Consider the following 26,062-nt stretch of genomic DNA (forward strand, 5'->3'; position numbering starts at 1 on the left):
CTGGGGAATCAGGAATGGCTTTTCTGGGAAAATGAAGCTCATGTTAAGATCTAAAGAAGAAGAGGTGTGCTGGGGGAAAGGGTGTGGGTGGAAAGCGTTTTAGCAGGAGGACGATTTCTGCAGGGGTTCTGAATGGGAATGGGCTTGGCATCTCTGCAGTGTTTTGAAAACAAATCTGATCAGGGAACTCCTTCTCTGCACCCCTTCTGCACTGTGTATTGTGGGACCAGAATTTGGCTTTGGTGGTCTAGAAAGACCCCTGGTGGCAATTCTGGAGACTTGGGCTGTGGTTGCTGTGCTACCATTAATTGTCTCAGAGACAACGTCTCTCACTTCATTGAGCCTCTTGTTTTTTTTTTGAGGAAGATTAGCCCCAAGCTAACATCTGCTGCCAACCCTCCTCTTTTTGCTGAGGAAGACTGGCCCTGAGCTAACATCTGAGCCCATCTTCCTCCACTTTATACGTGGGACGCCTACCACAGCATGGCTCACCAAGTGGTGCCATGTCCGCACCCGGGATCCAAGCCGGTGAACCCCAGGCCACTGAAGCGGAACCTGTACACTTAACTGCTGTGCCACCCGGCTGGCTCCTTATTTGTTTTTTTGCATTTTCTTTTCCTGAGGAAAATTGGCCCTGAGTTAATATCTATGCTAATCTTCTATTTTATGTGGGACGCCACCACAGCATGGCTGCCAAGTGGTGAAGGCCTGCCCCCAGGATCTGAACCTGCAAACCTGGGCCGCTGAAGCAGAGCGTGCGAACTTAACCACCAGGTCCCAGGGCCAGCCCCCAGAGCCTCATTTTTCTTATCAATACAATTAGGGGCAGAAGACATGATTTCTAAGATCGCTTCCGGCGGTGGCATGCTGTGAACTCACTTCCATTTCTTAGTCAAGCTAATGGTCAACAGGGGCATTTTTAGCCTGGAAGGGAAGTATTCAGCCCTGTGGAGGGTGAGCTAGAAAAATGCAGCGTGGTGGCCGTCCTAAGGCCTTAGATGACCGGGTCAAGGTGCGGTGGACCTGCTCAACCCTCGTGTCAACACGCATTTCTCAGCCCGCTGCTGTGGGGATACAGGCCCTGCGCTGAGTCAGGAGGGAACTCTGGAATTAGCACGCCCTTATTCCCTTTGCTGTCTTCTTTCAAAGGCAAGATTTCCAGGGATGTGAAGCCTGAAGGATTCCACTGGGGACAAAGGGCTCTGTCGGACATTGGAGAGGCCCGAGGGCGGCTCAGTAAGCATGGGCATCACTTCCTGCCAGCCCTGCCCCCCTCCAGGTGCACAGAGACCCTGGAGCAGAAGCCACGGCGACCCGGAATCCTGGAGAAGCCACCCAGCGCTGGCTCCCGTTCAGGAGACTTTTAGAGGAGCAATTATTGTATAAAGTAACACGCTCGCTCAGAGTGCCAACAGAGTCCTATTTTTCAAACTCCCGCAGGTCGAGAAAAGAAGACCCCCAGAGCATCAGCCTGGAAGTTAAGAACAAATAATGAATGGAAACCATCACCTCCCAGGCTCCCTGTTTCTCTCTTTTTCCACTTTTGATCTCTTTCTCTCCCTCCCACCTTTTCCGGCTCCTCGAACCAGATCCTTTTGTTCCATTTCTCCCTCTCTGCCCCAGAAAACAGAGGCTGGGTCAGCCTCACTGGTTTTTCTGCTGCTCTCAGATTACTTCCTTCGAAGAGGTTTTTGTGAGAAGCTCCTCCCTGCTCGGATGAAAATGGAACACTATTCTTACCTTTGAGTTGGGACTCAGAGCATCCTGGCGCCCCCCACCCCAGCCCCACGGTAGATGTATGTGCTGTAACGGTCCCTCTCTGTGCAGACGGTCTATTGGTGTGCTAGGTGCTCCATAACAAAGTACCAGAAACTGAGTGGCTCAAACAACAGACGTTGATTGTCTCACAGTTCTGGAGGTTGGAAGCCCCAAATCAAGATGTCGGCAGTGTTGGTTCCTTCTGGGGGCTGTGAGGGAGGGCTCTGGTCCAGGCCTCTCTCCTTGGCTTGTGGACGGCCTTCTTCTCCCTGTGTCTTCACATCGTCTTCCCTTTGTGCATGTCTGTGTCCCAATGTCCCCTTATTATAGGGACATCAGTCCTGTTGGGGTTAGGGCCCACTCTAATGACCTCCTTTTAATGTGATTACCTCTTTAAAGACCCTATCTCCAAATAAGGTCCCATTCTGAGCTGTGGGGAGCTGGGACTCCAACCTAAGAATTTTGGGGATACGCAATTCAACCTATAACAGCCAGGAAGTCTTATGCTTCAGTGTTCCTATGGCTTACCTGGGGTCTTGTTAAAAATGGAGGTACCAGTGACACCCCCACAGGTTCTAATTTAATAGATTTGGGGTAGATCTCAGGACTGTTTTTTAGAAGGGCCCTAGGATAAGTGTGCCCCCCGGCCTTGAACCCTACCCAAAATGTCACACTGTGAACCCAGTCCTTCACTTACTGAAGGCCCATAACACGGTGTGGTGCCAACCACCTCACGCTGCAAGGAAATGACGTTCTTTTGTGTCCATCCTTTCCTTAGTCCCCACTGCAGAGCCAGGCCCTAGTCACGTGTCGCCACATACCCTCTTTAAGTTTCCTGTCAGGACTCTTGTCACATCTGGAGGCGGCCAGGCCCCGTTCAGCTGTCATTGCCCTTCCACCTGGCAGGCCGGGTGGGATGATGGTTCAGGCTTTGGAATTTGGGGCCCAGCTCTGCTGCTTACTGCCTGGTTGACCTTGGACAGATCACTAGGCCTCTCTGAGGCTGAGTTTATTCACCTGTGCTTTGAGAAGCTTCCCTGTCGGTCTCAGGGGGCTCCTGGGAATGAAACAGTGTTTGCACAAGGCATGTGGCGCAGAGCCTGGCACATAGAGGGGGCAGAGTGGTTGTTAGTTACCACTGTTGTCCCCACTTGCACCAGATGGCGAAACCAGATTTAATTCACTTCTGAAAGCTGAACGCGCTAAAGGGCAACAGGAGAAACTCCATCACAACGGCCTCGCAGGCTGGCTGCTCTGGAAATGAAGAGCAAGCCTTCCCTTTGCTGTGCGTCCAGTCTTGGCAAGTGAGATCTGGAAGGCACGTGCTGAAGCCTGAGTTACATGTCCGCCGCCCTGATGACTTCTCGCCTCCAAGAGACCTGCCCGCTCCATCCGCAGAGCTGGAAAACGAGTGTGTGGCTGAGTCCACATTCCTCCCCAGGATGGCATGTTGGGTCTGCAGCCAGAGTGCCTGGTTTTGAGAGCTCAGCACCATTGTCTCCTGGCTGTGCCACCTTTTACAAGTCACTTAACTTCTCTGTGCCCTGGTATCTTCATTTGTAAAACAGGGCAATAGTAGGGCCGTGATGGTTAACTTTATGTGTCGACTTGACTGGGCCAAGGGATGCCCAGAGAGTTGGTAAAACATCGTTTCTGGGTATGTCTGTGTGGGTCTTTCTGGAAGAGATTAACATTTGAGTCAGTAGACTGAGGAGAGAAGATAGTCCTCACCAGTGTGGGTTGGCCTCATCCAACCTGTTGAGGGCCTGGATACAGCAAATCGGCAGAGGAAGGGTGAATTTGCTCTCTCTGTTGGAGCTGGAACGTCCGTCTTCTCCTGCCCTCAGACATCATGCTCCAGGTTCTTGGGTCTTTGGACTCAGAGGAGGACTCACACCATCAGCACCCCAGGTCTCAGGCCTTTGGGTTTGGCTGGAACTACCCCACTGGCTTTCCTGGGCCCCCAGCTTGCAGACAGTAGATCGTGGGACTTCTCAGCCTCCACAGTAACGTGAGCCAATCTTTCATAACAAAGCTCTCTCTATACATCTCTGTATGTCCTGTTGGTTCTGTTTCTCTGGAGAACACTCACCAATACACTTATCCACCTCACTGTATTCAGTTTTTTCCTGCTGCAGAACAAATCACCGCAATTATGTGGCTTCAAACCACACCCATTCATAGCTCTGTAGGTCTGAAGTCAGGCAGGCTGGGCTGGCCATTCTGCTCAGGGGCTCATAGGCTGAAATCAAGAATCTTCTCTGGAGGTGCTGGGAGAGATTCCACTTCCAGGCTCACTCAGATTGTGGGCAGAATTCCGTTGTCCTTCAACTGTATGACTGAAGTCCCGTTCCTGGCCTACTGGCAGCTGAGGGCCGCTCTGCAGCACCTGGATCCACTGCTTCTCACGGGGCCTCCTCCATCTGCAAGCCAGGCATGGTGCATCCAATCCTTCTTGTGCTCCACGTTTCTCTGACTCCCTCTTCCGCCTCTATTTTTAAGCTCTCCTGTGATTATATTGGGCCTACCCAGATCATCCAGGATGATCTCTCTATTTTAAGGTCAGCTGATCACATTTGCAAAGTCCCTTTTGCCACGTAAGGTCACATATTCGTGGATGTGAGAGCGTCTTCACAGCCTGCAGAGTTAGGGCGTGGAATCTCCTTGGGGAGCATAATTCTGCCTACAATGAGGGTATTTCTTGAAGACTTTCCCCCTGGATCATAGGACAAGGCATATTTCTACAGACTGCACCTGGGTTGAGTGATGTTTCCCTAAACAACATGTCCACTAGAACCTGTGACTATCACCTTATATGGAAAAAGTGTCTTTGTAGGTGTAATTAAGTTAAGGATCTCAAGATGAGAACATTCTGCACTAACCGGGTGGGCCCTAAATCCAATGACACGTGTCCTTATAAGACAGTGAAGAGAAGAGGAGAAACAGAAGGCCGTGTGAAGAAGGAAGCAACCAAGGAACGCCAAGGACTGTGGCGGCCACCAGAAGCTGGGAGAAAGGCATGGAATGAATTCTCCCTTGGGGCACCCAGAAGGACGAACCCTGCCAACACCTTGATTTCATACTGCTGGGCTCCAAAACCAAGAGAGAATCAATTTCTGTTGTTTTAAACCACCCAATTTGTGGCCATTTGTCATGGCAGCCCTAGAAAGGAATCCAGCTGAGAACTCACCCTTGGGGAACTCCAGGCCAGACTTAGTCCCGAAGGAGTGGATGCCCACGCCTCCAAGAACCCAGGCAACTTGTGCACGGCTCTGGCTGGGCGGCGGACAGAGGCTGCTGGTGAAATCGAGGAGGACCAGTTGCCAGCAGCAGTGCTGTGTGGCAGCCAGAAGCAATGTCTTTTTAGACTTCAGGGTCTTCTCTTATCAGATGGTGTGGACCTTTTGGGGTGGGGAGGGGAAGGGAGAGCCCCATGAAGAAGATAAACGGGTTTCCTGTGAATTAGATAGGGTCCGAGTGATTAACGGTAAAAATAAAGAGGTTGTGACCCAATGTGCACGCTGATTGGACAACAGTCTGCTAGTCACTCAAGGCTGGACCTTCCCCGGGTAGGTTGGTCTATTCTGGGAGCTGCCTTTGAAAGTGGAGATTCCGCGCATCTCTATTCCTGCAGCCACCTCTCAAACAAGCGTTATTGCAATGCAGGAATTCCAAGGCTTAAAATAAAACAGTGATTATTATTTAAGCCAGAGATGGGGTGGTGGAATATGGTGGTGTGCCCTGCCCCTCCCCCAAGCTGAAGACTGTGGCTGACACCCACCCCCTGCTCCCTCTATGCCAGACCCTGGACCTAGAAAGCCATGCGTGCAGAGCCAGGTGGCTCCCTGGTGCTGCCAGGTGGAGGGATCACTGCTTGTTACAGGAGCATCTGTGGCCAGGAGTCAGGTGAGGAATTCCTGACATCCCTGGCAGGCATGAGGGTGGGTTTGCCAAATAAAGGCTCTGCTTCTTGCCAGATGCCTTCTCCTGCTCCAAGACAATGGCAGCACTTGGCTCTGGGCACCCTGATCTTCTTGCTCTGTTTGGCAAGTTCTTCCTTGGTATTCTTTGCGCCCATGCCCACTTCGTACACTGTGAGTGTACGTTAAGGGAATATGTGATAATGCCCCACAGGGGGAATCTGGTGCCCGGAGAGGCTGGAACGACCCAAGGGCATATAGTCAACCGGGAACCTTCCAGATAGTGTGAAGCCCAAGTCAGGGCAGGGAGGTTGTGCTTTGCCACAGGACACCAAACTTCAGAGGGTGCAGGTTTTGCAGTAATGATTTTAACAGACTGTACAAAGTTGTAAGCTGGTAACTCCGGAGGAACTGCCCAGCCGTGCTCGCCCCTTCTCCCGTCTCCAGCCTAAGGGCAGCCCTCTGGCTGGGGTGGCAAGGTGACCCTGTCCCTGAGTCAGCTACTACAGATGGCAGGGTGCACGGAGGGCACTTTGCCTATATAGGGGCCACCTCACCATGCTAACTATGTCCTTCCATTGGCTCGAGCGCACTTTTCATGTTGCTAGCCCCAAATGCCGAAATTGCTAATTATTCTCTTGGGAAAAGCTTCTCTCTTGGGGGAGATAGACTCCTGTGCGTTTGGAGAAGGAATAGGCAGAAGCTTCAGGGAATGTGGGTCCTTTACAAGGTCCTGCTGAGGTTGTTACCTCACCAGGTTCGTTTTTGCCTGCCGCCCAGAAAGCCAAACACCAAGACGACGAGATTGCAGCAGAGAGGGTTTACTCACAAGGCAGCCATGCGAGGAATTGAGAGCACGAGCTTTATATCCGCTTCCCTGAAAACTGGCACTCGGGGATATTTATGGGATGGGTGCAAGGTGGTCTGAAATGTGGGGATAGGCGATTGGAGGTGAGGAGAGGTGAGGTAACTGATGAGCTGTGCAAGCATAGGCAGACTCCACGCTTCTTCACAGGACGCATGTTCACAAAATGGTGGCGTTAGCATGATCTGAGGGTGGAGTTTTTAGCCTCTTGACGTCAAAACGTCGCCTATGGGACTTCTGCGTGGGCCTGGTTGATGAATTGGTGGTCTCAACCGGCCTGAAGTGGACAAGGAGTTCTAATTCCTGAAAAACAGCTCACACGCCCATTTCCATGGCGACCCAGGCTCCAGGGAGACATTATCTGTAGGAACCTAGTGGGAGTCAGACAGCATATTGCCTCAGCAGCACAGTTAACAATGGGTGGGTTAAATGGCTAAAAGCTATAATCAGTAATTGCAGAAAGGAAAAAGCGTTTAGTTCCTAGCTACTTAATCATCAGTGGCTCACTCTCTGCCGGTTTCAAGGTGATGGCCAGTGAAGTGTGAATAGAGAGATTATTTTGGAGGATGGAGTCTTCCAACAGACCTGAAAGGATTTCTTTTTCTCAGATGTCAGTTCAGTTGACAGCCGGTTCCTGTTTCCTTGGCTCTGGTTGAGGCTAAGAGAGGTCTGTCTCCAGGAGGGGACGAAGGTTGGCAGAGGGGGCTGTAGATGACACTGGGGCCTCTGTTTCAGAACCATGAGGTGACCCCACCATCTGGTGTCCTGTTCTTTCCTCTGCTGCTCACACCCTGCTTGGTGGAATGCTGGTGTCTAACTCTATGGACTTGCATTTTCCCAAGAATAAATAAAATCTGACCACAACCCTCTGTCCCCAGAGCCTAATGAAATCAACAGAACATGGTCATGTCCAGCAAAAAACCTCACTGTCAGTGATCAAACGTGGAAAAGAATACAATCCTGCACTGTCAATTGAAAAGTGGTCTCCGAGGACAGAAACATGATACTCAAAATAGCTCCCAGCTCCACCTTCACCCCACCCCCAACCCCTGAAGCAGGATATAAAGAGAAATCAATAAAATCCCGAGAATTCTCAGGGAATGAAGCAGCCCAGGCAAGGTCGAAAGGGAAATTGTGTGAGGATAAAAGCTTCTACTCACCCCCAGGTTCTCAGGACCTCAGCTCCACGAAATTTGGAGGCATGACCGAAAGACCCAAGAAATCCATCCAGTAGTAAGAAACACTCTTAATGAGGGCGTGTGAAATCTGGAATGGGACATTTCCCACGGGATCAGAAGAGAAGGCAGGAGGCAGCTTTGCCCGCAAAGGCTGTGCAGAACCCCACAGAAACTCTCCCTGCCCTTTCCCCGCCAAGTTGCCAGGTACGGGAAAGCAGCTGTGACTGCAAAACCCCCGTCGCCAAACTGTGGCTCAGAACAGACACAAAAGTGATCGGATAAGGAGTGGACTACGTCACAGAGAACTCAACCCCGCTCTAAGAGAGAAGGAGAAGGTTGGAACAGCAAGCGTGCAAAAATAATAAAGGAAAAAAAGGAAGAAGGAAACATTCGTGCGAATGACAGATGAAGAAACCTGTCTGGGAAAAAAACCTAACCAAAGGAACAAAAGTAAATTCAAATTCCCTGTGTAGTAGACACAGGCAGTTCCCCCAGGTCCCTCTAACAGGCCGTTGTGGCTGCTAACAGCACTTAGCTGTCACCTTTACCCAGGAGGCCATGCAGTCTCCCCCATCCCCAGGGCAGCTGGAAGCCAATGACAGCCTGATGACAAAAGGCTGGCCCCCGTGCCTCAAGGTGGGACCAATGCTGACGTGGGGGTAGGTCAGGCTCTGGACTGCTAACTTGTGGGGCCCATCACTGTATGGACAACTCTGTGGACAGTGCTAGAGGAGCACGTAGCAGTGAAGAGTCACAGGGCCTCCCTTTCTTGATGAACACAGAAAGCCTTGTTCTTTCCCCACCCAAGAGGAAATATATCTGAGGCCTTGATGTGGCTGTAAAGGGAGGCATCTCTGCCCAGGAACTGGGTCTTTGCCTGGCCCTGGCATCCATGCCCACTGTCAGCAGGCTGTGGGCGGTGAGCAGGTGTAACTGGTTCTCTGGGTAATGACGGTAATGAGGTCACCAGCGAGCCATCCCTCCTTCGTCTTTCAGTGGCAAAGCCCAGAATACCTGCATTTCTCCCAGGGCAATGAGGAGGAGGGGACACACCTGGAGCCAGTCTGACTCCTGCCGATGCCAAATACTTTCCTCAGCCCTGTGGGTGAAGCCCCTTTGTAGGGGAGGTCATCTCCTCTGGGAGCCATAGCCCCCATTCCCCAACATAGAGCACTAGTGAGGCCACATCGGACAAGGCCAGCAGCAGTCAGGGTCACCCATGTCCCCTGCTTCAGAAACCAGTAGATCAAAGGTGGTTGAGGAGAAGGATCTGTGACACATGGCGCAGTGGTTTCTCCTGAACAACTGGTCTACCTAGTAATACCCGGCCTGGTCTTATATGTGGCTCACCTTGGTGACACCTCCTCAGTATGAGTTCAAGGCTTCTCTGTGGGGTTCTGCCCCACCCCTTGCCTTCCTCTGTGCCTTCTTTTTCTTCTGACATCTGAAATTCCTGTTAGATCATATTCCTTTTTATATTAGTCAGACATCTCCAGAGAAATAGAACCAATAGGATATGTAGAGATAGATACAAAAGGAGATTTGTAATGAGGGATTGGCTCACGTGATTATGGAGGCTGAGAAGTCCCACGATTGGCTGTGTGTAGGCTGGAGGCCCAGGAAAGCTGGTGGTGTAGTTCCGGTCCAAACCCCAAGGGCTGAGAAGCGGGGCGCCGATAGCGTAAGTCCCAGTCCGAGTCTGAGAGTTTGAGAGCCAGGATCCCAACGTCCGAGGGCAGAAGCAGATGATGTCCCAGCTCAGGCAGAAAGCAAATTCGCCCTCCTTCCACCCTTTGTTCTATTCAGGCCCTCAATGGATTGCATGGTGCCCACCCACGTAGATGAGGGCATCTTCTTTACTCAGTCTACTGATTCAAACGCTGGGCTCTTCTGGAGACGCCTCCACAGATGCACCCAGAAATAATGTTTTACCAGCGATCTAGGCACCCCTTGGCCCCGTCACACTGACATAAAATTAGCCATCACTCTCTTTCCTTAAGGTTTTGTCAAGAATGCAGATGCTGCTCAGAGAGGAAATAGCATAGCTGTCAATGATCAGCCATTTACGTCTTGATGAATGCTTGTCCCATTTTTCCTTAAAGCCTAAACTTGAGGTGAATGCAGGACTGGGCTGGGGCCTGCAGGAAGAAGGGAAGGAGTGAGACAGACCTAGGGTGGGTGGGCTTGGGAAGCTGAATATTCTTTGTACCTACTCTGCAGTTTGGCTCCTGACAGGTCCAGCTTTGGGCCAGGTGTGGGAAAGAGGGCCACCAGCAACAGGAGACCATGGGGACCCTATGCACCTCTTCCCGGGCCCATGCCAAAGCTAAACCTTGCTTTAAAAATAAGATCAATGCAATGGTGAGCTGGAATGAGCTCTGGGGGCTGTGGGGGAACCCAGCCCCCCACCCCACCTGTCCAGTTACAAATGGGGAAGAACCCAGGAGCACAACCGCCATTGGCTTCATGCCCCATGGAGTCTGCCTGGTGACTGAAGACCTCTCCTATGGTTGAGCTGTTACCACTTTTGGCTCCTGGACTGTATTGTTTTCTTTCGTTTTTAAGACATTTGAAGCCCTTTGATGAGCTGGTGTTTGTATTTCATGTTCTTTCATGCCAAATGAGCCCTTCTTATTCTCTAGAATTACAAAAGCTTTGGTGTTTTCCAAGCTTAGGCAGCTTCAGAATCCAAGACTATCTTGCTTTACACAATAGAGGAGGGTCCCAAAAAGTTGTCCGTAAATTGGATTTCTGACAAGTCCCTAGAGGAGTCGCCAAGAGGAAACTTCTGATGGATTTTTTGTTGTTGGTAAAACAAAATAATTCAGTAATGAGTACCATTGCCTCTATACCGGACCATCGAAGTATCGTAAGTTGAGATTTAGGGTTGGCTGTGCTTAGAGTAAGGCTTGCCTGAGACTTAAATGCTTACTTGCCTTGGACACTCTACATAGCTGTTCTCCTGTCTTTTCCCTCCATTCTTTTTGCTTGGCCATTTTCTTCTGAGTGGACAGTGACTCACATACCAAAATCAAGCACATTAGAAGCCAGACCAAGACATTCAGGGACAGTCCCAAGAACCCCGGGGCTGGCAGTCACCCCAGCTCTAGGGGAAGCCATCCATTTCCTCAACCAGTCCGACTGGCAAAAGGTAATTATAGTTTGAGTTGCTTGTTAAGCCACTGGCGCGGTGAGAACAGGTTGAACTGCCCCTTTGTTTCCAGCACATAACAAATGAAACAACTTCTGTTCACAGCTCCATCCTCCATCCTGGGGGAAACAACTTCCCTGGAGACCTTCAAAGCTGATCTTGCAAATAGTCCCCCCACCGCTGGAAGGCTTTTGGGTGGGTCCTGCCTGGAGGCAGGTGCACAGACAGTCTTCTCCACTTTGCCCAGGTTCTTCCTAAGCCTGGAATTCCTGGATTCTAGATTCTATCAGGACACGAAGACAGCGGGAGCCACAAAGTCCTGAGGACTTGGCAGGGGTGAAGCGGTGACTCATAGGTTAGTTTTGATTGTAAGGTGTGAGGCAGCCGGCTCGTTTAAGAAAAATGGAGCCTTCTTCTCTCCCCTCCAAGCGGGAGCGGTGGGAGCCCTGGTTTAACGTGGGCCTTGGGTGTCCAAAAGAACAAAGCACACTCAGCCTGCAGATCTGGTTTGAAAGCTGCTTGTGCAAGTGGCCAGGGTGAGGCAGCCCGGTGTCTCTCGGCCCAGCCCTCCCACAGCCCAGGAGGCAGTCCCGGGGTGGCCCAGTGTTCTGGGGCAAGGCCAGTGGACAGCAAGGGCGTGCTTATCTCCATGATCAAGCAGGCCTGGAATCTCAAAGGTAGATTCTTTTCCTTCTTGTTGCAAACAGGTGTGTGTGTGTGTGTGTGTGTGTGTGTGTGTATGCTGGAGAGTGAGAGCCAGAGAGACAGAGAGAGAGGAACGGTCTGCAGGGGACAGAACACCATCTCCCTTCCCAGGTGTCCCCTCTGTTCCACTCCAGTTGGAGCAGGGAAGTGTAAGAGACTTAAGTAGGTGTTATTCCACGAACAAAGAAAGAAGCTTCCGCCAGACTCTGAAACGGACTAGCTCAGGCCTCTGGGTGGGAGGCAGAAATTCTGAAAGAAACATCATGTGAAAGTCACTCTGTTTCACCTGACTTAGTGATGGGGGCCGAGAGGATGGGAGATGCACCGGAGAGATGGGACAAAGGCGGATTTAATTTCCCAGTTCTGTGCCTTTACGGGAGGTAGAGAGACATCTGCTCAGGGCCTTCCCCGAGAAGCAGGCCGGGTATAGTATCTTGATTGCCTGGATTGGGCCTGGAACAGGACCTGGAGCCCAGGCAGCCTTTTTAGGAGAAGTCAAAACAAAAGCCAAGGCCAGGCCAGCCGAAGAACAAGGGATGGCGGAGTGGTTTCACCTGGTGAGCCAACTCTGACCCCAGGATGCTGTGTTGAGAAGGATTCTGAGTCTCTCTCTGAACTGTCTTTGAGGTTCCACCAAGGCTGTCAGGGGGCCCAGGAGATCCTCAAACAGCAGGCCGCCCGACTCATGAGGAGGCTGTCAGTCTCTCCTCATCCCCGCCACACAGGCCACCCGGGTCACACAGAGCTCTGATCGCCGGGACTTGGGACCCCTTTTCCTCTGAGCACAGGCACATCTGGGTGGGGAGGCAGAGGCGGGGTGGGGCCTGGAAGGCTGAGCCCACGGCTCCTCCTGGTCAGCTGACAAAGAGCCGGCAGTCAGCTGTGGGGCTCCTCCCATGAAGGTCTGGCAGGCGGGGGCAGTTGTTTTGGTCATTGCCTTGGTGACGGGGGCAAACAGACAGGGGCCTGAGGGGCTTAGATAATGGTATGTGCCCTCCTCCTAGAGCAGGCCAGGCCTGCAGTCCAGAGTGGAGGGCAGTCTCTGGACACCTGACCAGGTGTGGCTGCTGGCCGCCTTGCACAGAGCCCAGGGCATTTCAGGGGGATTAAATAAATTGCAGCACCTACAGCAATTAGGGCAGTGCTGATATAGACTAGGTGCTCAATGAATGTTAATTCACTTTTCCTTTAGCTCTTTTTTAAAAAAATTGTGGTAAAATATACATAACAAAATTTACCATTTTAACCACTTTTAAGCATACTGTTCAGTGGCATTAAGTACATTCACACTGATGCACGACCATCATCACCGTCCATCTCCAGAGCTTTTTCATCTTCCCAAACAGAAATTCCGTCCCTATTAAACACTAACGCTCCATTCCCCAGCCCCAAGCCCCTGGCAACCTCCACTCTACTTTCTGTCTCTGTGATTTTGACTATTCTGGGAACTTCGTATGAGTGGAATCATACAGCATTTGTCCTTTTGTGTCTGGCTTATTTCACTTAGCATGACGTCCTCAAAGTCCATCCATGTCGTAGCATGTGTCAGAATTTCCTTCCTTTTCAAGACTGAATCATATTTCGTTGTGTGTCTATAACACATTTTGTTCATCCATTTATCCACTGATGGACACTTGGGTCATTTCCACCTCTTGGTCACTGTGAATAACATTGCTGTGAACATGGGGGCACAAACACATATCTATTTGAGTCCCTGCTTTCAATGCTTTTGTGTATACACCCAGAAGTAGAGGCTTTCTCTTTTGAAACACCTTTAGCATATTTTATTTTCAGGAACATTAATAGACATAATGGAAGTGGGTGTTTGCCAGCTGTTGTCTGTAACACCCTCAGCTATTCACCCTGCCCCTGACTCGGAGCCCATAGATGAGGCCACCGCCCACCTGGCCCTTGTCACTAGTGGGTCTTCAGTCACCCCAAAGAGACTTCTAATCTCCCTAGGCCGCTGCCTGTCCCAGACTGGAGCATTTTGGATCAGCCTAAACCCCTCACTTTACAAGGGCTCCTTGGAGCATGGCTGCCGTGTCAGTCTTCCAACATGGGTCTGTGCCACCTGTCCCAGTTTGTGCAAATCCATCTCCCCCATTGGCCCAGACTAATCCAGCTGCAATGCAGATGTGACCCTGTCACTTCCCACTGCCTGCAGGATACGGGCCAAGCTCTGGCCTGACCACACCTCCCCACTCCTTGCAATTTACACCATAGCTTTTGCCCCTTCTATGCCCCTGCTCATGTGGTCCCCTCTGAAACCATCCACCTGCCACCCCCAACCCACCCCTCTAATGTCTACCTGATCTAATTCATCCTTTAAGACTCAGTGCAAGGATCTGCTCCTCCAGAAAGCCTTCCCTGTGTGGCCTGGCAGAGTCAGAACTCAGAAACTAATGGATTAACAAGAGAATGGCATTCCCAGTGTTCTCGCTCAAGGTGAAACGCGTGCACCGTTTTAATATTGTTTTAGAGGCAGGGTCATGCCTACAAAGGGTGTGGGCTCAGGTAAGTCCCACTGGGCATCTATTTGCTCCTCAACAGGACAGTTATGTTAAGTCGAAGAAGCTTAACAGAAACACCAAGCCTTTGAAAGAAAGAAGCCACTAAAGGCCACAGCATGATGGGAAGCTGTGTGTGGGGTACTGGTGGCTCTTTAAGGATTTATTGTACAAATGGACATGCGTAGGTCCATGTGTATAGTGCACGTGCAGACCTAGCTCTGTAGGAGTCATGGTGCTCTCTCAGTAGCAATGAATAGCACCGCCTCCCTGATTAGTCCCTTTCCCAGGGCCCCTGAGAGTGGGGGGCTAGACCGGGGCTAAGCTTTGCTCCGTCCTGGCAACAGCGCTGTTCCATCTAGGTTGTGACTTACATATTAACAACTCTGTTTATTGCCGTCGTCAGTCTGGTAGTTTAGACTTCCCGCATGGGCTGCTTGCCCTGAATGTAAATGCATTCTTCCTTGTTCTCAGCAATATTTCAGGCTTCAGTATTGCCCTTTGCAGAGAACGTAAGTGCTGGAGTGAGACAGCCCAGCGTTGCACCGGTTGTAGATTATATATGGTGATCACACCACTTTCTCAGTAATCCCTCCATGATGATTAGCACTGCGGATGTATTTTACCCCACGTATGCGGGGAGGGGGCTGCTAAATCCCCATGGAAGAGGGATCCTTCCAATGCAGGTGCCCTGCTTTGAAAGCAAGACCAATTTAATGTGTGAGAGCACATTCTCTCACCAGGGAGCCGAAGCCATCGCGACATGGATTGAACCATTTAACCTCGGAGTCACGGGCAATCTGTGCTAGGGATACTTTTCCTGTCTTCAGAATGTTAAAAAAAAAAAGTCTCACAAAACCCTGTGTGAGGAGGACAGAACTGCCCTTCATTTTACATCCTCCAGCTGAGGCCAGGAGAGACAGACAGAGCTCTAGGAAATGGGCTTCCATGCATAGGCCAGCTGTGCTGTGGTCCTCTGCGCTGGCTCTCATTTTCTGGAAAGTCCCATCCTAGCTTGGATTCCATTCCCAACATGGGTCATCCCCTAACCTGTGGAATATGGCAAGAAAAACACCTCCAACTCATACACAATAACATTTCTTCCCCCCACTCTTTATTCTTCTTGGTCTCTGAAAGTCCTCAGACTGATGGAGAGGACAGGCATAGAAATAGATCATATAGGGCAAAAGAGTAGGTGACTGCAGAGAAGCTGAGGGTGCCAGGAGGGCCAGATGAAGGTCCTTAGCCCAGCCCAGGGAAGAGGAGTTAGAGAGGCTGTTTTAGAGAAAGTGGCTTTGAGGGCAGGGGGCGCAGGAGGGAACGCTTCTTCTCAACTCCTGGTGTTTCCTTCTAGGTAGAGGGAGCTTTGCCAGCATAACACTTCCAGTCTCCTCTGCATGTCACTTCCTAGAGGAAGAGGAATACTTACATTTGGAAAGAGAACCTCGGTTTGCAGTCCAGATATATCCTCTCCTCTTCTTGGAGAGCCAACTTGCCTGAGGAGAACGCAGGTCTGCACTTCCCCCTCCTTAATGTAAATATTCCAGAGGCAAGACCCCCACACGGTCATAGCACAGCCTGACTGGGAGTAGGTCTACCTGAACCTAGGGTTAGTACTAGGAAGCCACTTGTCTGCAGATATTATAAGCCACTTGCTTCAAGATCGATTTTGTCAGTAACGAGGGTGATATGTTGGTCTCCCTCTGCCTGGCTTCTGTGATTTATTTCTCAAGGACTCAGAACTTGGATAGAGGAGGATGCTCTTTGGGAGTCCATGCTGAACTCCAATGGTGACAGTCAGCTCAGCCCCAAACCCTGATAATTAAAAGAGAAAGGAGGTTGAGAGTATGCTCTGTATCCAAAATGGCAGTCTGTGAAGTGTGTGGGGTGAACTCTATAGGCACAGGGAACAGAAAATACAGAAGCTCAGAGTGGAAAGGATCAAGAGAAGTCAAAGACTGAAAAACACAGATATTGCTGGAACATCATGAGTGAGGAAGGAGTGATTGAGAAAAGGCTCGAGAAATTGCCAGACCAGATCACAGAGGCTTTGTCGGCCAAGGAAAAGAGTTTGAATTGTATTCTAAGTGTCGTGGGAAGTCAGTGCAGGATTTAAGCAGGTCCACGATAAGGTCTTATTTATGTTGCAGGAAGTCATTTGCTTTGACACTGTAGAGAATGGTCTGGGGGCTGGGCAATGAGAACAGAAGAACTGGAGATGAATCCCAAGTTCTGGCTTCATGAGTGGATGGATGCGGGTGCCATTTATGGAGTCAGTGAAGACTGGAAGGAAGATGGAAGAGGCAATTAAATTCCAGATGTTCCGAGACTTCTCAGTGGCAATGTCAGGTGAGCAGTTGGATATGGGCTCTGGTACTCTGAGGGTCTTTAGGAACCGCAAGATTTAGAGGTGTGGGAGGGGCCCCCATACAAAGAGACAAGTAGACAAAGACTTGGTTGGTCTTGGACAGTCATTTAACTAGAGAACACTAGCAAAACATCTTTTCTCATTATCCAGCAGGGTTTGGGGCTATATAATACAAACAACTTCCCTTGGAAAATTCTGTATAGGAAGTCTAGCATTAGAAAGAATTATTGCGTGATTTTATTTGGTGGAGATTTTCAAAACTTCCAGGGTATTTTTTCTTCTCTATACAATAACTGGTTGTCAATCATTTTCTTGTTGAGGGCAAAGAGTGCAGAAGATTTTTTATTCATTACAATTGATGTCTTTTGAAAAAGGACCCCTTAATTACCGTTTATATGAGGCACATAGCTTTTTCAAAGACACGGGTCCCTTCCTAACACACGCAGCTGTGTTTTAGAGCCTGAATTCTCACCAGCCAAAGGACCCCATAGGGATCCGCTGTTTGTCGAAACCTCTGCCTCTCTACATTTTTCATAATGGACCCACTTTCCTGCAGTGCTCCTGCTGACTGAATCCCATTCACCCGCATGAAAGGGGCTGCTGATATTTAAAGTTCATTTCAGGAAGGTTTCATAATAAGAACTGGGGAAAATAACATAATCTCATTTTAAAACATTTCCTTCCTCTGTTGTTCTGATAGAATGGAACAATCCAGAGTTCCATCTGTCCGGTAACAGGTCCAGATCACATGATGCGGTTTTGAAGTTATTTGTTTCCTTTGTTTCAAGGCACCTCTGGTGGGATTCCCTCCCCTCCTTGATGTATTCAGACTGTGCCATTTGATCCTTGGATTTGCAATTCCAGAAGGAAAATAATGAGCCAGCATTGTAGGGGAATGTCACTCTTCCCCAAGAATCAGTATCTAGGACTGGAGGGAGGTCACGCTCTAAAAGCAGAGAGGATTTTTGCTTAAAGGAACATTGTCTAAGTTAATATGAAAACACACAAGCATAAAATAAAACAACAACAACAACAACCCAAATGTGAATCTGTTTGTAACATGCTGACATGCTCTTTTTCCTCTCCCTGGGCCTCTGAACACCGGAGACATTGAATGGTGCCACATACTGCACTGAGAACCCCCTTCTGTGACACAGTCTCGGTCCTGGATGAAGGCGGGAGGGATCCCCTCCTACAGCTCTGCCTGACTCTTCCCTCCCTGGGTTTCCAGCCTGCCCACCCCCTTCCCTCTAGCTTCTCGTTGAAGGGCTGGCAAATTTTTTCTGTAAAGGGCCATGTCTAATCTGTTCGGGCTGCTCTAACAAAATACCACAGACCGGGTGGCTTACGAACAGCAGACATTTATGTCTCATGGTTCTGGGAAGTCCGAGATCAAGGTGCTGGCATATTTGGGATCTGGGGAAGGCCCACTTCCTAGACCGTGCCTTCTAGCTGTAGCCTCATGCGATGGAAGGAAGGAGCTAGGGAACTCTCTGGGGTCTCCTTTATAAGGGCACTAATCCCATTCATGAGGACTCCACCCTTGTGACCTCATCACCTCCCAAAGGCTCCACCTTCTAACACTGTCACCTTGGGGATTAGGTTCCAACCTGTGAATTTTGGAGGCACACAAACAGCCCACTCTAGGCCAGATAGTAAGTATTTTAGGCCTTTTGGACTACGCTCTATTTCACAACTACTCAACTCTGTCACGTAGCATGAAAGCAGCCACAGACAACACGCAAACTACTCAGGGTGACTGATCCAACAGAACTATTTATGGACACTGATCTGAATTTCAAATAATTTTCACGTCATGAAATAGTATTCTTCTCTTGACTTTAAAAAAAAGAATTTTTTTTCCCTTTTTCTCCTGAAGCCCCCCAGTACATAGTTGTGTGTATTTAGTTGTGGGTCCCTCTAGTTGTGGCATGTGGGATGCCTCTTCAGCATGGCTTGATGAGCGGTGCCATGTCCATGCCCAGGCTCTGAACCGGTGAAATCCTGGGCCACTGAAGCGGGAGCATGCGAACTTGACCTCTCAGCCACAGGGCTGGCCCCTCTTGATTTTTTAAACCATGTAAAAAGCATTCTTGGCCCAGGCAGTGTACAAAAACAGGCAGAGGGCAGGGCAGATTCAGCCCACAGGCCATAGTTTGCCAACCCCTGTTATAGTTTGTGGCTTTCATGCTAATCTTCTTCCTGGCCACCAGGGGCACATGACGTCCTCTTTGCCATGCTGATCAAAATCCCTTCTTTACAGAAACAGAGATGAGAGTAAGGGTTTCTATAAGACTGCAGTTAAAAGGTGGTAGCATTCTTCTTATTTCTTTTTTTTTTGGTGAGGAGGATTGGCCTTGAGCTAACGTCTGTGCCAATTTTTCCTCTATTTTGTATGTGGGATGCTGCCACAGCATGGCTTGATGAGCAGTGCGTAGGTCCACACCTGAGATCTGAACCTGTGAACCCCGGGCCACCGAAGTGGAACATGCGAACTCAACTACTATCCCACTGGCCTAGTCTCTTATTTCTTTTTTTTTTTTCATTTTTTCCTAATTTTTTTCCCTCACTCCTCTGCTTCTCTGCCCACTGCCTCACCTCAACGTTGATTTCCTAAGGTTTCATTCTCTTCCATTTTCTCTTCTCTAAGTTCTGAACTCTCTTCCAAGGCTTTCTCATCAAATCTCACAGTTTTGGCTACCCTCATGTCTTAAGCCCATACTGGGCAAATGCAAACTAGACAATCTGTGACACAAGTTTCACAGGTTTGCAGCTAAATGAGAGAAATGAGGATGATGGAGAGAGTTTTTCATGAGGCTAAATCTATTCAATTTAAAAGAGGCTCCTTTATTCTGAAATGACAGCTTTTATACTTTTTTGGAATCATAATGTCTGATCTTTTGTGAAGTGGTGGTGACAGTAGATGGAATATTTAACAAACAGAAAAGCTAATCATGTGAACTACCTTTTTTTTGAGAAATTTTACTAAATTTTGAAATCCAAAAGACTGAGAACAATTATAATTATACTTATGCCTCCCAACTCTGTATTTCCAGCCGCAACTTCTCTCCTGGGCTCCAGATCCATAAATCTTAACTGCCTGCTGGACATCTTACCTCGAAATGCTATAAGCACCACCAACTCAACGCATCCAATGTCAGATTTTGTCTCCTCCCTCTTCCCATCCTTCCTTCACCCCCCTTCGTGAAATAAATGCAGGCTTGCCCTCTCCTTCCTGAATCCCCTCTCATGGTCAAGGGCATCACCCTCTACTTAATTACGCAGGTTAGAAATGTAGAATTGTATTTCGCTGCCTCCCCTTCCTCACTCTCCGCGGTTGGTCAGTTGCTCAGTTCTGTTGACTTGACCTCAGATAAGTCTCCTGAATTTGTTTCCTCCGTACTACGCCCATTGCCTCTTCCCCTTCCATCCTTAATGGTTTCTTGGTACCCTACCAAGTGCTGTCTACTCTATTGGTCTCCTTCCCAGCTGCCGATCCACTGTCATCAACGGTCATCTTTCTAAAATAGATCTGATGGTGTCATTCACTTGCTCAAAGAAACCGTCAAGTTCTTCTCATTAGCTACAAAATAAAGTCATGCATTTCTTACTTCATTACTCAAGACTCTGTGATTTGCCTCCAGCCACCTTGCTAGCTTCATTATACATATATCTTTTTAAAAATATATTTTTACATATTTTTTTTATGTATTCTATTCTCTGGTCAAGATGATTTAATCACTGAATACTCAGAACTTTCCATCTTTTTTTTTTTTTTTTGAGGCAGATTAGCCCTGAGCTAATGTCTACGGCCAATCCTCCCCTTTTTGCCAAGGAAGACTGGCCCTGAGCTAACATCCGTGCCCATCTTCCTCTACTTTATATGTCAGACGCCTGCCACAGCATGGCTTTTTTGCCAAGTGGTGCCATGTCGGCACCCAGGATCCGAACCGGTGAACCCCGGGCCACCAAAGCGGAACATGGGAACTTAACCGGTGTGCCATTGGGCTGGCCCCTCCACTTTCCATCTTTATTTCTTTGCTAATGGCATTTCTATCATTTGGAATGCCCTTTAATCCTCTCCCAATAACTAAATCATTCTCAACCTTCAAGTCCTGAGATGTCACTTCTTCTATGGAGCTTTCCTTGCATTTGTTCCCTCATGTCTTTTCCCCACACAGCAATCAAACCTCTTGCCAATACTAATCAGAGTATTTCTTTCCCTTTCTTGAAGCCCTTCAGTGGCTACCCGTTGCTGTCGGAATAAAGATCAAAACTCAGCGTTGTTTACAAGGCCCATGTACATCTGTCCCACATCTTACTTTCCAGCCCCATTCATCACCATCCCTGTGATGGTTAATCTTATATGTCAACTTGACTAGGCCATGGGGTGCCCAGATATTTGGTCAAACATTATTCTGAGTGTCTCTGTGAGGCTGCCTTGGGTGAGAGGAACACTTACATCATTTGACTGAGTAAAACAGATGGCCCTCCCTGATGCAGCGGGCCTCGTCTAAGCAGTTCAAGGCCTGAGTAGAACAAAAAGGCTGACCTCTCCTGAGCGATGGGGATTTCCTCCTGCCTGACAGCCTTTGGACTGGGACATTGGCTTTTTTCCTGTCTTTGGACTCAAACTAAAACATTAACGTAAAAAGACTCTTCCTAAGTCTTGAACCCGCTGGACTTGAGACTGGAAGGACGCCATTGGCTCTCGTGGGTCTGCAGCTTGGCGACACGCCCGCAGATCTTCAGACTTGTCCGCTCCATGAACGTGTGAACCAGTTCCTTATACTAAATCTCTCTCTCTCTGTGAATCCTATTGCTTCTGCTTCTCTGAGAACTCCGACTGGTACAATCCTTGCCCACTCTCATTATCCACAGCAACCGGGGCCTCTCAGTTCCTCACAAGCACTACGCCCGTTCCCTCTGGGGGGACCCTCTACCCTTCCTGCCCGTCCCGACTAACCCCTATTCCACCGTCAAGTATCAGCTTAAGCATCATGTCCTTAAGAAAGCCTGACCCCTCTGCACGCTCCTCTCCCCTACTAGTCCAAGTCCCTCTAAGCTTCTTTCCTAATATTTACTATAACTGTAACTTAAATGTTTATGTGCAAATGTACTCATCTAATGTCTATGTCCCTCCCAGGGCAATACGCTTCTTGAGTGCAAGGACCACAACCATCTTGTTCAATCCTGTAGTCCCAGTATGCAGCGCAGGACCACGCATGGAGGGACGAACGACTGCGTGGACCCCAGTGCTTCTGGCTGGTATTTTACTAGAAGTGATGATGTTCTGCAGAAGACAACAGAAGTGTCAGGTAAGGTAAAGAAAAGTAAAGAAAGGGAAAGAAAGAAATAACCTTCTTGTCTGAATCTGTGTCAAGAAGTATAAATCCTGAAGAGAAAGGTGTTTTTTCCTTCTAGTTAGAAAAATCACCTTTTCTCTGTCATGGCTAAGATAAAATTCCATCTAATTAAAATGACAAGGTGTTTTCCAGTTTGGTAATTTTGTGTGCTGTGGTTTTTCAAGTGTGTGTGTGTAGCTCCATGATAAGAAATGACTAAGCCTGAGGACAGATGAAATCCTAATTTTTGACTCCCCTGTTCTCACTTTCCGTAATGACTTCCGTATGGGGATAAACATGCTTCATAACTTGTGTTTTTAGGTTAAAACATAGAAATCGTAGCTCTCTGGAATGCTTCATTATTTTCCCTTTGCAGAGACGTCCTCCTAGGGCAGTTGTCCTTGAGCACTGAGGCCTCCCTGGTCACTGGGCCAAGTGAATCGGAAGTCCCTGACGCTGGGTTTCCCACATGCAGGCCACACCCCTGCTTCTGAAAGGCCTTCAAGTTGCCTCCTTCTGTCTCCTCTGCCTCTTGCCTCCCTTTCTCCTCTCACACACTGGCTTGACCTGTTCCCTTCAGAAGTCTGGAATGGGACATTTCTTTCGTTCCTCTATCGTGCACTAAGTTCTATTTACACTTCTCCCAAGGACACAATATGAAATCAATTGAAAAAAGGGTTCCAGAATAGTACTGAAGACTTTGGTAACATAGGAGGCCATGAATTAGTAAACGAATGTGTTTCAAGAGTCTTCGTTGAGATCTGTGAGGTAGTCGCTTGTGAGTTACACAAACATAGTGTTATCTATTTGTTCTCTACTTCATATTTATTGGATATTTGTCATATGCAATGCAGAAGACGGTGTTGGAGCTGGAAAGCCCGACACACTGAAGTGGGGAGTTTCAGGAAGAAGGGAAAGAGGAAGTCAGTTCGGAAACTTGGTGTCTCTGGGGTGAGGTCCAAGTGCCCACTGAGAGATGATAGAGACTCACCAGGCACGTTCCTGCATGGGCTCCCTCTGCATGGCTGCCTGGAACGCTGCTCCCCCAGATGTTTTCATGACCAACTCCCTCTCCTCCTTTAAGTCTTTCTTCAAATGTTTCTTTCTCAATGAAGCCTCCTTATCTGCATATGGTCTGCATTTTGTCCCATCCCCCCAAATCCATATGTTGAAGCCCGAGCACGTGATGGTGTAAGGAGGTGGGGACTCTAGAAGGTGATTAGGTCATGAGGATGGGGCCCTCATGAATGGGATTAGTGCCCTTATAAAGAGACCCCGGAGAGTTTCCTTGTCCTTTCCACCATGTGAGGACACAGCGAGAAGACGGCCGACTATGAACCAGGAGGCAAGTGCTCACCAGACACTGCATCTGCCAGGGCCTTGACCTTGGACTTCCAGCCTCCAGCACCATGAGAAATAAATTTATGTTGTTTCTAAGCCACACAGTCTGTGATATTCTGTTACAGCAGCTCAAACAGACTAAGACACTCAGCAGACTATTTAAAATTGCACACCCTGCCCTCTGCCACGTTTGCTACCTTCTCTCAAATCCCCTTTAACCTTTCCAACTTTTTCTTCTTTTTATAGCATTCATTATCTCCCAGTACACTACATAACACACTATTTACTTTGTACCTTAGTTATGTTTGCTGCTCTCACTAGAATTTACATTCTTTGAGGGCTGACCTGTTTTATTAATTGATGTACCTTAAGTGGCTAGCAAAGTGCCTGCCTGTGGTAGCTACTCAATAAAGATGCACTGGGGGCCGGCCCCGTGGGCGAGTGGTTAAGTTTGCGCGCTTCACTTCAGTGGCCCAGGGTTTCTCCAGTTCGAATCCTGGGCGCGGACATGGCACTGCTCATCAGGCCATGCTGAGGCGGCGTCCCACATGCCACAACTAGAAGGACCCATAACTAAAAATACACAACTGTGTCCCAGGGGGCTTTGGGGAGAAAAAGGAAAAATAAAATCTTTCAAAAAAATAAAAAAATAAAAATAAAAAATAAAGATACATTGAACAAATGTATGAAGTGGTCGCGTGTTCTTAGCGAAGTCACTTCTGTACACCTTTGGAAGCATCGTGAACTGAAATTGACCAATAATTTACCTGTTGACATCTGCTAGTTGGTGCTTGTTCCTTTGTTTTCTGGTTTTTAAGTAGGTGAGGTGGTCATTTTAGCGCTAACAGAAATGCTCCATTCACATCCAAGCGCCAGGTGTGTACTCTTGCTGGCTGTTTCCGGTCTAGACTGCAGGTGCTGAAGACAGGGGATGAGCGGGGGAAGCCAGACTTAGGGTGGGACGTTGGTAGCTCAAGTTTAAAGCGAAGGCCAGAGGGAGCACGTTCCCGCAGGGTGCCCCGTGGACGGAGACACTGAGGAGAAAACAGTGTGGGTGAGAAGACCAGCCTGCAGATCATGAGGGAACTCAGGGGGAACAGGAGGGACGGGCTGCATTCTGAGGGCCGGGAAAGCCGGGCAGAGGAGTTCTGATGTTTTGTGGTGAGCCAGGAGGAGACGGGGGGTGGCCATGCAAGCTTGCTTTAAGAGAGTCATGTGGCTGCTATAAATAGGCTGGGCTGCAAAGTTGAGCCAGATAAACCTGCTGTGAAGTTGTCACCCACAGCAGCTGAAGGGCTGAACAGGTGCTAGTAAGGTGGCATCTGAAAGAAACCACAGAATTTTCCCCAATTTTTATTATGAAAATTTTCAAACATACAGAAATATGTAAAGAATAGTATATTACTATACCTAGACATATGTGTGTATATATGTGTGTGTGTATAAAACAGCCTCTATTTAGCAACTAAAACAACAGAATTTTAATTGGGGTTTATTTCATTTACCAAGAACCTACAAATGATGGGTTACAGTAGGTACATTATCTATACAGAAGAATATTTTTCCAGTTGTCACAAGAAGACCTCAGATTCAACATCTGATCATATTTTCTCATTATAATTTCAACAGTCAAGACCATAATATCATTTTTGGTATATTTAGTCCTTGACTATGAACCTCCATATGAAGTCACAATTCATTAAATTAATGAGGAGCACAGTGTGAAGCTGTTTGCCTTGGTGCATCTGCGATTGTAATCTTTGCCAGCAAAATATTTTTTAAATGTTCGTGTTAGCTGGGTTGAGATGAAAAATATTGTTTTGTTCCCCTGTAAAGAAAATAAAAGCTTATGCAGTTAATATTTTATGACAAACATTCCCTGAGGATGAAGGGCTCATTCATGCTGCGCCATTTTAACCTCTCATGTGGAAAAAAAGCGCAAAGGAGTGAAGTATGAAGGTGAAAATACTGAGAAAAATGGTACTACCAGCCTGATATGTAGTTATTTCTTATTTCTAGGTTTCTTCCTTTCCCTAATCTCCTGTTTTAGGTTGTTTTTGTTGCTGGTTATTAGTTTTTCCAGTCTGACCGGGTGTTACTTTCCATGTCTATCAATTCTAGCCTGGGGAGATGCTGTATTTTCCTCACCCCATCACTCACCAATTCTCTCGTGGGTGACTTGTTAAAATGCCGGTTCAGTAAATTCAAACTGCTCCACTGTCTCTGTTTGAAAGATAGATACTGTCGACTCACCAAGTTTGGGTGGTGTGATAATGAGGTCCTTTGAATTTTCTGTGTAAAGAAACTTGCCTGGAGGGGAGGTCAAGATAAATGATCTGACGTTGAGTTTTGGTGCTATAGATAATTGTATCACAGTGAGGTTCCTAGCTATTTGGTTCCCACCATCATTGTCCTTAGGTGTGTGTATTCCTCATTCTGAGGGGGTGAGAGAGTGGTGTGGGGTACCAAGCTACTTTGGCATAGATTGCTAGGACCACCCAGCTAATGGAGCTGTGTGGGACCCACGTGTCTAAACATACAGTCAACTCTGGAGGGCCTGGGGAGAGAAGGGAGGCAAGTGCTCTCACTTAGCTCCTCGAGAAGTTCCATTCTTCTTGACACACAATTCCTCAGTCAACTCTATTTATTTATCTGGCTCATGAAGACAGATGTTCTGTTAATTTCCCCTCTCTTTTAAAACTCATTTTTGCTTGCACAAGTAACACATGAATACATTCTCACTGTAAAAAAAAATTCTATACAGATAAAGACAAAAATCCCCCTCAATTCCCCAGTCACCAAACTACTTCCTTCCCTAGAGATAGTTGCTAATATCAGTTTGGTATAAATCTGTCTGGATTTTCTTATATACATTTGCATGACCATATTTACATAGAGAAATATATAGTGTTGTGTGTGAA

General features: G+C 48.3%; 1 protein-coding gene and 1 long non-coding RNA gene across 6 annotated transcripts in view; one reads left to right on the top strand and one right to left on the bottom strand.

Annotated features, from left to right (window-relative positions):
• Nucleotides 1–26,062, top strand: part of USP6NL (USP6 N-terminal like) — a 256,383-nt gene that overhangs the window by 25,399 nt on the left and 204,922 nt on the right. The window contains exons 3-5 of one of the 4 annotated variants that reach the window (XM_070601417.1): nucleotides 15,442–15,598; nucleotides 16,238–16,436; nucleotides 21,602–21,773. The gene's annotated coding sequence lies outside the window, so the exon portion shown is untranslated. Of the gene's footprint in view, nucleotides 1–11,286; nucleotides 11,550–15,441; nucleotides 15,599–16,237; nucleotides 16,437–21,601; nucleotides 21,774–26,062 lie in introns of those variants that run through there. The other 3 variants (XM_070601421.1, XM_070601419.1, XM_070601422.1) reach the window with 3 other exon arrangements.
• LOC139080516 (uncharacterized) lies at nucleotides 6,484–9,406 on the bottom strand. Of its 2 annotated transcripts, none has more exons than XR_011535078.1 (3): nucleotides 9,072–9,199; nucleotides 7,704–7,809; nucleotides 6,484–6,914 (listed from the first exon to the last, which is right to left on the bottom strand). It is a non-coding gene; the product is annotated as an uncharacterized lncRNA (long non-coding RNA). The 2 variants fall into 2 exon arrangements; XR_011535079.1 differs by lacking the exon at nucleotides 9,072–9,199 and adding an exon at nucleotides 9,286–9,406 and having other exon boundaries at nucleotides 6,803–6,914.

Source organism: Equus przewalskii, chromosome 30, assembly GCF_037783145.1.
Source record: "Equus przewalskii isolate Varuska chromosome 30, EquPr2, whole genome shotgun sequence".
Lineage (NCBI taxonomy): Eukaryota > Metazoa > Chordata > Mammalia > Perissodactyla > Equidae > Equus > Equus przewalskii.